This window comes from Phaethon aethereus (genome assembly GCF_964289735.1).
Source record: "Phaethon aethereus genome assembly, chromosome: 5".
Taxonomy (NCBI): domain Eukaryota; kingdom Metazoa; phylum Chordata; class Aves; order Phaethontiformes; family Phaethontidae; genus Phaethon; species Phaethon aethereus.
The window spans coordinates 11,843,595-11,855,602 of record NC_138579.1 but is presented as its reverse complement, the minus strand read 5'-3'; positions in this window follow the sequence as shown (position 1 = coordinate 11,855,602).

The following is a 12,008-nucleotide window of genomic DNA, read 5'->3' as shown; positions in this document are numbered from 1 at the left end:
CAGAGAAGGAGCTGTCTTTAGCAAGCTTTACTGGCACACCTATGCAGCAGAGCAGATGACAATATGCTTACTCTGCTTGTGGTTTTATTTGGACAGATGTGAGCCAGATGTGGACAAGTATAGCTGTCTTTGTACGAAGTTGTGCTAGTCAACCTTTTCTCTCAACTAATGCCAGTTTATTTTGGCTAGATGGAGACTGGAGACTAAGGGAGCAGAAGATGTGCAGGCTTACCTAGCTGCAGTCAGTCACAGGAGCTTTCCTACTGATGGAGATACTAAGTTAGCTTTGTCAAGGCTTGATATATAAAACGTAGCAGGCCATGACTAGCTTTGGGGAGGGCTGTGTGTGAAGGTCCATCTTGGGCTTCGCCTGTTAACCATACATGTATGTTTAACTGTAATTGCTCTTTCCAATTGCAAGATCTGGGGACTGTCTCAAGGGCTGTAAGAAAGTTTTATTCTTTATTGTAATTCCCCTCTATAGGTATATTCTTTGGCTCCACTTACCCCACGAGTCATCAGCCATTGCTGTCCACAGGACAGGAGCACTGAGGAAGTTATGTGAATGGGACAACTTCCTGCTTTGTTCTTCCTCTTGCTTCCCTTTTATGTTTTGTGTGCACTGAACAATGTTAAAGGCTTTACAGTAAATGTCATCCTTGCAATGCATAGGAAGATACAATTGGTCCAGAATTTTGAATAGCTCAAATGTGAGAAATGCAGCCTCAAAAGCCAGTTTAGCCTTATCTTGAATGATTAACTTAACTGGAAGGAAAATCTTTAATTCCTAAAATGCAGATCTGTCCTTGGCAGTTTGATGTTTTCTGGTCACTAATATCACCATTAATTTACCATGTTGGTACTCAGAGTTGCACGCATGAAATGATTGTTCTAATGAGCCAGAAGCATCACAGGAAGGAAACGCCTTGTTCATTTCCTTATGACTTGCAGCTTAGTTTTAGATAAAAGAGTTGTACTGAATTGATGGCCACTTAGATTTTCATCTAATGAGTGAAAGCATAGGAAAGACAGATACTTATTTCCTTTGTTTACTAAAAGGACCAGAAAACTTAAAGCTGAGTGAGTGTTTTGCTATTTCTGTCAAGAAAATACTGTTCTTGCAATTACAATCCTTTTTTCATGCTAACAAAATAAAGTGTTGTCAGTCCAACCTTTATGAAATACATTCTAACCTGTAGGAGAAATCTTAGTATAAATAAGCACTTACTGACCTTCTTTTTTTTAAGATAAGGCTGATGCTCCATCACTTTCTTGGCTGACTCGGAATGGTGGCAACCACAGTTTGTTGTGGAATCTTATTTAATCACTGTCTCTTATGTGCTCATTTTGCTTGACTCTTATGTCCATGGCATTACCCTTTTTAAGAAGCTAGTTATCTTTTAACAAAATATATTGAATTACTTCTGAAATGACTGATCTTAGTGGGGGGAAAGGGTGTGTGAACATTCTGTCTTTATCCCCATCCACTGCCTTTGCACCCTCAGCCATCCTTCCTCTTGCATGTCAAGACTTCATACTTTTGGCAGCAAATTAGGAAACATAAATTTCTGTGGAGTGTTTTTCTCCATTTTTGAAGAGAGGCACTGTATCTGCGACTTCTCTGTTCCCAAATTTACAGATTAATAAAAAAAATCTCTTCAAATCCATCTGCAATTTCATGTGCTAATTCTTGTGTCTTAGTTTCCATATGCCCTCTGCCCACTCGTGCCCCCTGTGAACACATAAGAACACTCAAGTCTTAGTTTCCAACCCATTCGATTTGTGGACACCCTGGTGAATACTGAATTACATAAGCAGGTATTAGGGTAGGGGCCTTTCCTTTTTCATTGGTTACAATACAGTTGCTAAAGGTGCTCTTTAGATTGAGGTCTTGCCAGCATCTGCGTAAGATGCTGAACTGGATTCTGGCTTATAGGTTTGGGCTAAACTGTTTTTTGTGAAGTGTTCTCAACTGCAAGAGGAGTGTCTTGTAAGCTCTTCTTGTGACAGCTGTAACCAGAGAAAACTGAGAATTCAGTAGTTCCTGAAGGTGCTGCTGATAGATAGGTACTATCAAAACTGAAGGTATAAATGTTTTCCCTTGGGTTTCCAGCTTGGGCCCACAACCAAGTCGCAAAGGGCTGTGTTTTGGATCCAGAGATTTGAATCTCTGTCTTGTCGGTCAGTCTCTTGCCAGTCCTCTTGTCTGATATCTTGGAGGGGAGGGTTGATGATAGTGCGAAGTTGTAGTTGGTGACTAATGTAATATTTATTGTTCTTTGACAGTTGGTTATCAGTTACAGTGGAAGTTTATGTACACGGGCAGGCCCTGGAGAGGCACTTCTGTGTTAGCCAGGTTATCGTTTTGCAAATGTTTAGAGTAAGATGAGCTTTGTCTGTTTAAAACAATTTGATTGTTGGCAGTCCAATCTATATAAATTATTTCCTTGAGCTCCTGTTGCAGGACAAAACACTGTTACCCACTCCTGCGCCTTTTTAGGCAAAGACACGTTAAAAAGTCCTAGAAGAGTGTCTTTCTGTTTTACTAATGGAGCAACATTTTAATCCTGCTTGACCTGTGAAAATCTGAAGACAGTCTTACATGTGTTAGTAACATCCAGATTGGATTAGTGTAATTCTTTGTTTGTAGTTCTGCCAAGCATCATCATTCAGAAATTACCGCTTCAAAACACAGTAACGAGAATGATCTCTGGCGCTGCAGAAATAAGCAAGCTAAACAATCCAGACGTCTCTCTTCAGAGGCCCCCAGCTCTAACAAAATTGGCTGGAACATCTGTTTTCTGTCTTAAACTCTTTAATGATTAGGTTCCTAATTGTTTGACTGACTGTCTGTGTAAGCACAGACCCAACCATTTTTGAGTTAATGCTGGACTTCTGGCACTAAAAAGCAATACTGAATAGATAAAATACAATTAATTTATATGAAGTACTTTTTTAATAATGCTTTCTTCGTGATTTTTCTGTGAGAGTTTAAGTTGGTTTCTTGTTGGTTACAATTAGTGTTGCTCCTCAACTAAGGGTATGTTGCAAATTTTAGGATTACTGTTTTAAACAGTTGCAGTGCTGCTTTGGCATACCTCCTTTAGAGGTATTTGATGTATACAGGCTCGGTAGTCATAGTCGGCATGGTTTGGTTTTCCTTACTAAGACAGAACACATACGAAGGCTAAAGAGCGTGTCTATTTCTCTGCTGTTCGTTGCTTTGTAATTCGGGAAAGAACAAAAGCAAATGCTTAACTTTCACCACATGCTTCGCTAGAACATAAGAAACTGTTCAAATGCTTCCCTGTGTACTTTTCAGAACTAAGTTGTATTGAAGCTTTTATGCTTTTCCAAGCTAAATGGGATTTCTGCATATTGTTTTGTGCAGCCCCCTCCTAATGGGAACTTGGTCCTGAGGAATGTTTTCTGGGCTTTCTCAACAGCCATTGCAACTTTGGAGGTGAAGACTGAGTCTAGAAAGTTCCTTTTCTGGATGTAAAATGTGGAAAAAATCACCCACCAAGGAGCATATAATATCATGTGCTTCTGTTTTCTATATCTGTTCCACCCACACAAACTGACTTTCTCTCCATGACTGTCTTTTTAAATAACTGATGCCAGAGGGTAGGTTAAGATGGAGCTTATGGAAAACCTCATTTAGTTTCAATAGTATCCTTTCTTTCTGTTATCAATGTAATTCTGCATGTGTCTCATACATGTCATACAATAAAATGGGTCAGCACAAGTTTTTAACCTTCCCAGATTTAAAGTCATGGGTGTTTGTTGCGAGCACTGATAACATGCCCTGTTTGCTCTTAGTCAAGAGGCAACAGAGGTGTGTGGATGGGGAGTTTCCAACAGATTATTTAGTCCCTCTCATTCGGGGATTATCAGGCCACCAGTATGGTGGCAGTTACTAGTGTAAGTACTCTCCTACTTTCCTTTTGCCAAAACATTATCACAGCAGTGAAAGTGGAGGAGTGTAAGGCTGCCTGTGTGCTGCTACTTTTAATGTTGCCTCTGTAAGATTCTTTTTTGAAGATAGAACTACCAAATACTCCTCCTTTGTACATCAATTTTCTGCTGCCCAGCTTAATCTCTTTCATAGATTAGTACCTAAGGCTTTTCTGTAACTTTTCTGTGTGGCTCAGATATGCATTTTTGTCAAATATATTTTTAAAAATCATTCTGATGTTCTAATAATGCACGAGTGGTTTGCACAGGAAGACAAGTAATAGATTATTGGTTATTTGAGTAAAGAAGACAAAAGGACATTTCATCAACAAAATAGGCTGCACCAACGCCATTCAGTATTATCGTGCTTTTAATTCAGCATGCTAGATTGCTGCATAGAAAAGATAAATATTTGTGTAAGATGTCTATCCTAAATTTGTACTTCTAGAAAAAGCTTTTTAAAGTGCTTGAAATGTTTTCCCTTTAGGTGCATTTGGAAATTTTAAGTGAAGTATTCTATGATTGGAAAGTGTGAATTCATCAAAATATTCTGTGAACTTGTTCAAAGCAACAAAATGTCCTGGCATCATGGGATGACCAATTTTAGGAATACAGTAATTTCAGGGAAGGGACTAGAGCCCTATCATCCTCATAAATTGTGATAGCGTAACAAGTACCTCACCTCATTAGTCCCAACATGTATGTTTTTTGTGTACAGTAGATCTGAGATAATTTAAATTTGCTTAACCCTAGGTATTTCTAATAAGGTACTAGTAGGTATTTCTAATAAGCTACTAGTTGGCTGTTTATGTGGTTTGGGGAAGACTGAAGGCATAGACGCAAGCAGGTTACTGAGCATGCGCTAGACCACGTTAACTGCTTATACCACATGCCCCAGGATTGAGGTGTGCATGAACAAATATAATTAAAGCAAGTGCTACTGGACCAAATTCTGCTTTCCACGAGAGTTTTCTCAAAAGCGCAGTTTCCAGAGGGAAACTCTGCACTTGACATCTGTAGCCAGCGCAGGTGCCTGCGTTGCATGGATGGGTTGCTGATGTTCACACAACAGTGAAAAGCGCAATGCACTTCTCTGTTGCCCATATGGGATGCACTGGGTGGATGAGATGGAAGAAATCAAGACTTAGGACAACCTTACAAGGTCTTCTCTGAGATGGGAACTTGCTGAAGCACAAAATTGAGATAGATTTCCCGTGGTGGCACAACATCATTCTGTCTCCCATCACAGTGAAGTACAGTGAATAAGCTACCATAAAGGGCAGCAAAGAGAGGTTAGAAAAAACCATGAGTGGCTGTGTATGAATGTGGTTTCCTTGCACATTTTAAGCTCTATATTTTGTGGCTGATTTTCTTTAAACATGTGATGCACGTTGCCAGCCTTTACTTAAAATTCTATTCCCCCAAACGATGTTAAAATGTTGCAACAATTCAGCTGGGAAATGTACAGTACAGTTTCTTTCCTTTTAAGGGTTGAGAGGTCCTTATCTAATGTTTCTAACAGTTCATCTCCTAGGTTCTCACTACCTCAGACTGTGCCTTTTATTTCAAGAGAAATTGCAACACATTTAATGAAGGGAACATTTTGCAACCAATTTTCAGTATTCTTTTCCTAAAGGGATTACACTGCTAATGTAAATGTTCACAATAAAGCAATACTCATGCATTTGATGAAATTTGAGATCCAATCATTCTCTGGCATTCACACACTTGGAAAGGGTTGATTGAAATTAGTGCACCCTTCATGTGCCCCTGCCTTTTCTCTCGATTTGTCACACTAAGGGCATCGAATAGAAATTCCATTGGATTTTAACCAATTTAACCCTGCAGTAGACGGGTTATAATGAACCTCAATTTGGGGGATGTGGTGGAGCTTATACTGTAGACCTGCGTCAAAGTACGGATTTGAATGACAGTGTGTATTTTCATGGTATTGTGTTCTAGAAACACATGTTAAAAGAAACATTTCTGCAAGTGAGGGAGGAAAGGGGATAGAGTTCTTCTTTTTGATTATGGGGTATAGAGACCATAGATTTTCTTCCCATTAGAAGTTTGAATTTATCAAAGGGAAAAGAAAAACCATACTCCTCGCTAGGATCAGACTGCACATCTTTTTGGTGGGGAAAAAGCATTTTATTTTCAGAACTAAAATATTCTGACTGAAATATTAAATATAGCACTGGATTTTGTTTCTTGCTTTTGATGTTTAAATGGGAGCTCTCTCCCAAACAAACCGCATGGGTGTCTGACAGGAACTGGGAAGGAGGCTTGTTAGCGTTCAGTAGCCTATTGTTTTTGAATCAGTAAACATTTTAAGAGATGTGATGACTAGCCAACCAACCAGGAAAGGTCTAGAATTTTGAGATTTATAATACAAAACTGACTCTGCTGGCAAGCATTAATACTGAAGGATGGCAAAGTATTTCCCAAGAGACGTGTATTGTGTCCCATAAACCAGACGTAGTATGGAAAGAAGTCAATGATGAAAAGGCTAGTTGTTATAGACCCTGAGGACAGTTCACAAAAATTATTTGCAAAATGTTTGTACCGATAAGAAAAGCACCTAAAAGAAGCCTTGGAGATTGATCATGAGGGATTTGAATCACTCCAATATTGATTGGAGTAATAACCATGCAAAATCCAAGGAAGGCAGGCTTTTAGAGCTACTCTAGTGGAGCGCTGCTTTCATAATGCAATTTGTTGAATGGTCAATATAGCCAGAGGATGTTTTGGACCTAATCCTTGGAAATGAATCAAGTGCTTTATGATTTAATAAGGCTGGAAAATGGGTACTACTTGGATTTGAGTAAAACCTTCTAGTGCTATCATCCAATTTGAAATACTTGTTAAGAGAGAGCACTAGATGAAGCAACACAAAAGTGACTTTGAGAGACTGTAAAATGCCCTGAGGTATTTTGATTAGAATTCATCAGTTTACAGCACAAGAGTGGGATGGCAGTTGGAGGGATTGCAGCTGACATTCATCCCAATTGCACTGAATAAGTGTGTGGGCAAAAGGGCACTAGATACCCTTGTGGGGAAACGGCTCAAGGCAGGATGTAAGCAGCAAGTGTGCAGCTTTCAACATACAGCTGACTGTATAAACAAATCTGTTTTAAAGATAATTAACAGTAAATGTGAATACTGAACATGGAGAGCCATGTGGTACATTCTAACCTGAGGTCAAGGGTTTTCCAAATATACTGAGATTGGCGTGGAGGTATGTGGAGAACTGATTCCCTGGGGAGCTGGGGACAGAGCTGAAGATGGAGAATGAAGAAACAGCTGATGCTTGTTTTAGTTGAAAAAGAAAAACCTTGCTTATTTGTTTTTTGTCTTTGGAGAGAAAAAGGAGAAGAAATATGGCTTTGTTGAGGAGATGGGTAAGTTTGCTAACATTTGAAGGGGCAAACTAAGACAAGTAAACAGACCAAGTAGCAGGGGGACATGCTCATCAAGAATTCAGAGCTGGGGAGAGGGGAGGAGGAATCTCTCCATATTAATGGAAGAAAAGGCAACAGATGAAGCCTTTAGCTGTCAGGTTAGTATGTTTGTATTTTCTAAAATTAGAGAAACAACAAAAAACATTGAATTTAAATTTCATATGGAAACTGATTTTTGTACCCAAAAGACAGGAGCAGGGCATATTACACCACTTTTTGAGGAAAAAATTTAATATTTTTCACTTGGGAAGTTCCTGAGCCTTCGTCCATATTGACTAAAGGATCTGTGTATACCTCTCTGGTAGGGATAAAGCTTTGTCCAGTCTTTCTGCGTTTCTATTACATGATTCAGAAAAGAATACTGTGTGTGATGCTTCTTGTTCTTACATGCGCAGCCCCATGGCCCAAGAAGCCTGGTTCTGGTCTAAGAGTATTTGTATTTCTTTGTGTGAATGTATAGCAAACAGCAACCACCAGAGATCACCTTATTTAACATATATTATGTAATAAGTGAAAGAAACACAATGAGCTGCAGTGAGAAGGAAGAAGGACCACCCTGTAATACAGAGTCACAGGTAGTGTGAAATTGAGTTTAGGTGTATCTATCTTGTGTTTAGATTTTAATAAACCAGAAGTTTCATGGATGTTATGGCTTAGTCCGTGAAAACTAATCTGATTGTAAAATCTTTGGAGAAACTATGTTTTCTTTCTAATGCCAGTCAAGCTTGCCTCACTCCTCTAGCATGACTAAAATAGACAGGATTTCTAGACATGCAAAATCCTGCTTATGTTAGCTGTCAATAGAGCAAAACAAAAGAACCTCAGAACAGCTATTTGATGTGCTCAGTACCAAACAGTGGCTTAGTAGCAATGAGAGGTAACTGATTGGTTACACCAGTAACAGTCTCCTGATGGCACCCACTACCTACACACACTTCTGTACTCAGCAGATGTTGGTACAGAGGAGAAAAAACCAAAACCAACAGTTTGAGATTTCAAACTTAAAATGCTTTTGTTTCAGATGGGAAGAAAATGCTCCCAGTACTCACCCTGCAGCTTCTGAAATTCTTAAAAGTTTTTCCATTTCAGTGTCCCTGGGAAATTTGCTTGCACTAACTCTTTATATTTTGTGTACACATTAGAGAAGCAGTATCTTTTATTTGTAGAACATAAAAGGCTGGTTACATAATGTATATTTTTCCATCGGATCTCATGACTGCTACCTGATTTTTATCTCAGGCTAGTGGAAAAATGTGGTTTCTTGGGTAATGGAGCAAACGAGGGAGTAGGTATTGAAGGGAACAGTCATGCTGTACTGACCAGGAATAGTATTTAGTGGGCCAGCTATAGAAATCTCCCTGAGGGTGTCAGCCTAGTTTATGACTGTAGTTAAAAATAAAATAACAGGCAAAGTGGATACTCACATCAATTTGTGGAGGCCAAGAATATGGCTAAAAATGTGATCACTTTTGTACCAAATAAAATTTCTCTATGTTTTTATAAATTATCTTCAGATTGGATCATAGTTTGCTGTGGAAAAATGCAGTGATTTTTTGAGAGAGGATGACAAAATAGTAATTAGCGTGCTACATAGCCTTGACTGTCTTTTGATGGTAGATTACACCATGGATTTGGTTTATTTTTACTAACTACAGCAGGAATTTGGGTTTATTTTTATTATTTCTTATTACATAACATTTGCTGTAATTTTGTTGTTTAAATGACAGCTAACACAGATAACGAACTCTTACTAGTTTTAGTAAGATAGTTAATTTGTTTTAAACACCCTTTCCTGTGCAACTGCGTTCACCAGGAATGAAAACTGCATTTGGTATTACTCAGGAAGATCTTTATTTGCAGTGGCAAAAAAGCAAGCAACTACTGATCAATTAATCAAAAAGATACTGCAATGACCTCAGAAAACTGAAGTGCGCAGAGACCTCACACGTGTCTTAGTAACATAAAATCACGGAGTGTTAAAGAGCAGCTCTGGTCCTGCAAATATTGGCATTTTGGCAGCATCTGATACTCATGCCGCGTCCTGTCAGTGTTCAGCACCACGCTTATAGATCCGAGGTGCATAGAAACAGAGAATAATAGATATGCCAGGCTGGAAAGGGCTTCGAGAAGTCGCCGAGCCCAATGCTGTGTGCTGAGATAGTGCGGATCTCCGCTGCAGCTGTTAAAAGCCTTCAGGCACACGTAGGGACAGTATAGGAGATTATATGACCTCTTATTCCAGTGTGTCACCAGCTTTAGTGGTAGAAAAATTTTCATAGGCCTCAGACTGAATCTTTTAGATGCAATTAAGCTCCTGTTTACCCCAGTAAACCCATGAAGATATTGGATAATTGACCTTCCTTTTTTTATAATTTATTTGTTCCTGGAAAGCCTGGGAAAAGGTTTGAGTTTGGTTAAAGGGCACAGATGAAATATGTCAGAGAGAAACAGTGAAAGTAACTTAGTGACTGGAAGTATTTTTCATTCTATAGTTCAAAATGGATGTTCTGTCATGGTGTTCTCAATGCTAGCAGTCCATTTCCCTAATGGAGCAAGGTAAAGTGGCCAGCTTGCACACAATTTTGTAATTACGTATGGGAATATTATGTTGACAAACAAGAACTTATTGCTCCACCAGCATTTTGAAGTACCATCTACTCTTCACAATGAAGCATTTATAAAACAGACTGTATTTTCAGAGCATTTCATTTTTGCATGACTAATTGCATGTTATAAGTTACAACAGCAATGTGTTTCTCTTGAAAGATGCTGCCCACATCTCTTATCCCATATATTGTTTTGTCTGGAGACAGTTAATGAAAGGGGATCGTTTGAGATACAGTTTTATTCCAAAGATCATCTGCAGACATGGTGGTAAGAATACAAATAATTTTAAGATAGTTATAAAAAAAACCCCAAACAACAAACCCCCCCACTCCCCTGTTTTGTCAAAAGACAATCTGATAAATACACTTCCAGCTCTGGCTCCTTCCAGGGCAGCTCTTTGCAGACAAACATGTTTGCCAATAAAACTATGTTGATTCTTTTGGGGGTCTTACGAGTAATGATTTCTAAAACAACACTGGTTCCCAGCACCTGGGAACAATGTTCCACAGGAAGGACTATCTGTAGTTACTTATTCCATATACTCTCTCCCTAAATATCTGCCAGGGAGGCAATACTTATACAGATTTTTGGCCTGTCTCGACATTGCCTCTATAAGCTTGTTTAGGTTTCATAGCATAAACTAATTATGCCCAAATTTCCCTAACTGCCAGATATTCACTTAAATGGGATTCATGGGTAACAAGAGCCACATAGTTTTCTTACCATTGAATGGCTGGAAAAGATTAAACTGAACTCATGATGGATAGTATATAATAAAAAAAATATATTTCTGGAGTTTTCAGAGAAAGAATCTAGCCTACTAAAATTAATCAACTCTTCAGTGTTTCAAGTCTGTTTATCTTAATAGTAATTGGCCACTTGAACCCTTCCAAATGTCTTGATAATACAGGCTGAGAGAAGAGAAATAGCACTTTTAAAACTACACACGCTCCTTTCTGAATGAGTCCTCTCAATTTTTTTCCTCTTCTGTTAGGTTCTGACCTTTGCATTTGGTGTATTTTCCCTGTTATAAGCATGAAACCCTTTTTTATTTGATTTGGAGCAGTAACATGTGATTGACTGGACATGCTGCTTTATTATTGCAGAGATGACTAGCCCTCTCACAAACATATACAAGCCAAGAAGCAATATTTTAATGCAAATAGAGACAATCTAAAAATCTGATTAAAAGTTTAATTCCTGTAACAGTGTCCTATGGGTTAATGTTAGTTTCATTGTCTGTTTAATCACAACTGAAAAAGGATTTGCACATCTAATTTCTCAAGAACTCCAGCTGAAAAGTCCAAGTCTGATATATTTTTCTCAGCTGGGCACAGCAGGGATGGTTTCTAAGTGATCTACTGAAGGAGCACATACCGTGTTAAGATGTGATGTAGCAGAAAGTGTGGAATATCCCTTTTAAGACTGTGTCTTAAGAAAGAGGTGAGAAAACAGGAGATGAGAAGAGTCCATGTGAATCAACACAAAGGGTAAGAAAACATGGCTAATGAAGGCAGGCTGAATAATTTTCTTTAATTTCTCTAAGGATGAGAGATGAAATTTAACACGCCATGGTGCACTTTGTTAGACTAGTTGGGAAAGGTATGTAGGTGAGTGAAGTAAAATCATCTAAGAAATAGTTAAGTGTCAAATATTGTATGTAAGATGCTTCCCACACCCAGGAAAAAAAAGTTGGCCTCTTCACTGATGTGAATTAGCAAAATCCATCAAAGTAAATGGTTTTTGACTTTGGGCAGAGACTTTGTTTCTGAGTTTGCACTGAGAAGTGCCCTTCTTCAGTGTTTTATCCTGAAAGTTCATTTTTAACTCCTACCTGGAGGACACAGCTGGGATAAAGCCATTGTGCTGGTCATTGCACCTGTATAGTGAAATGTGTGTCCCAAAGGTGATCCCAAAGACATAAGTAAGAAACTCAGGGCAGACAAGAAAATGAGTGGCGTATCAGGTCAGTGAGAGAAGGAA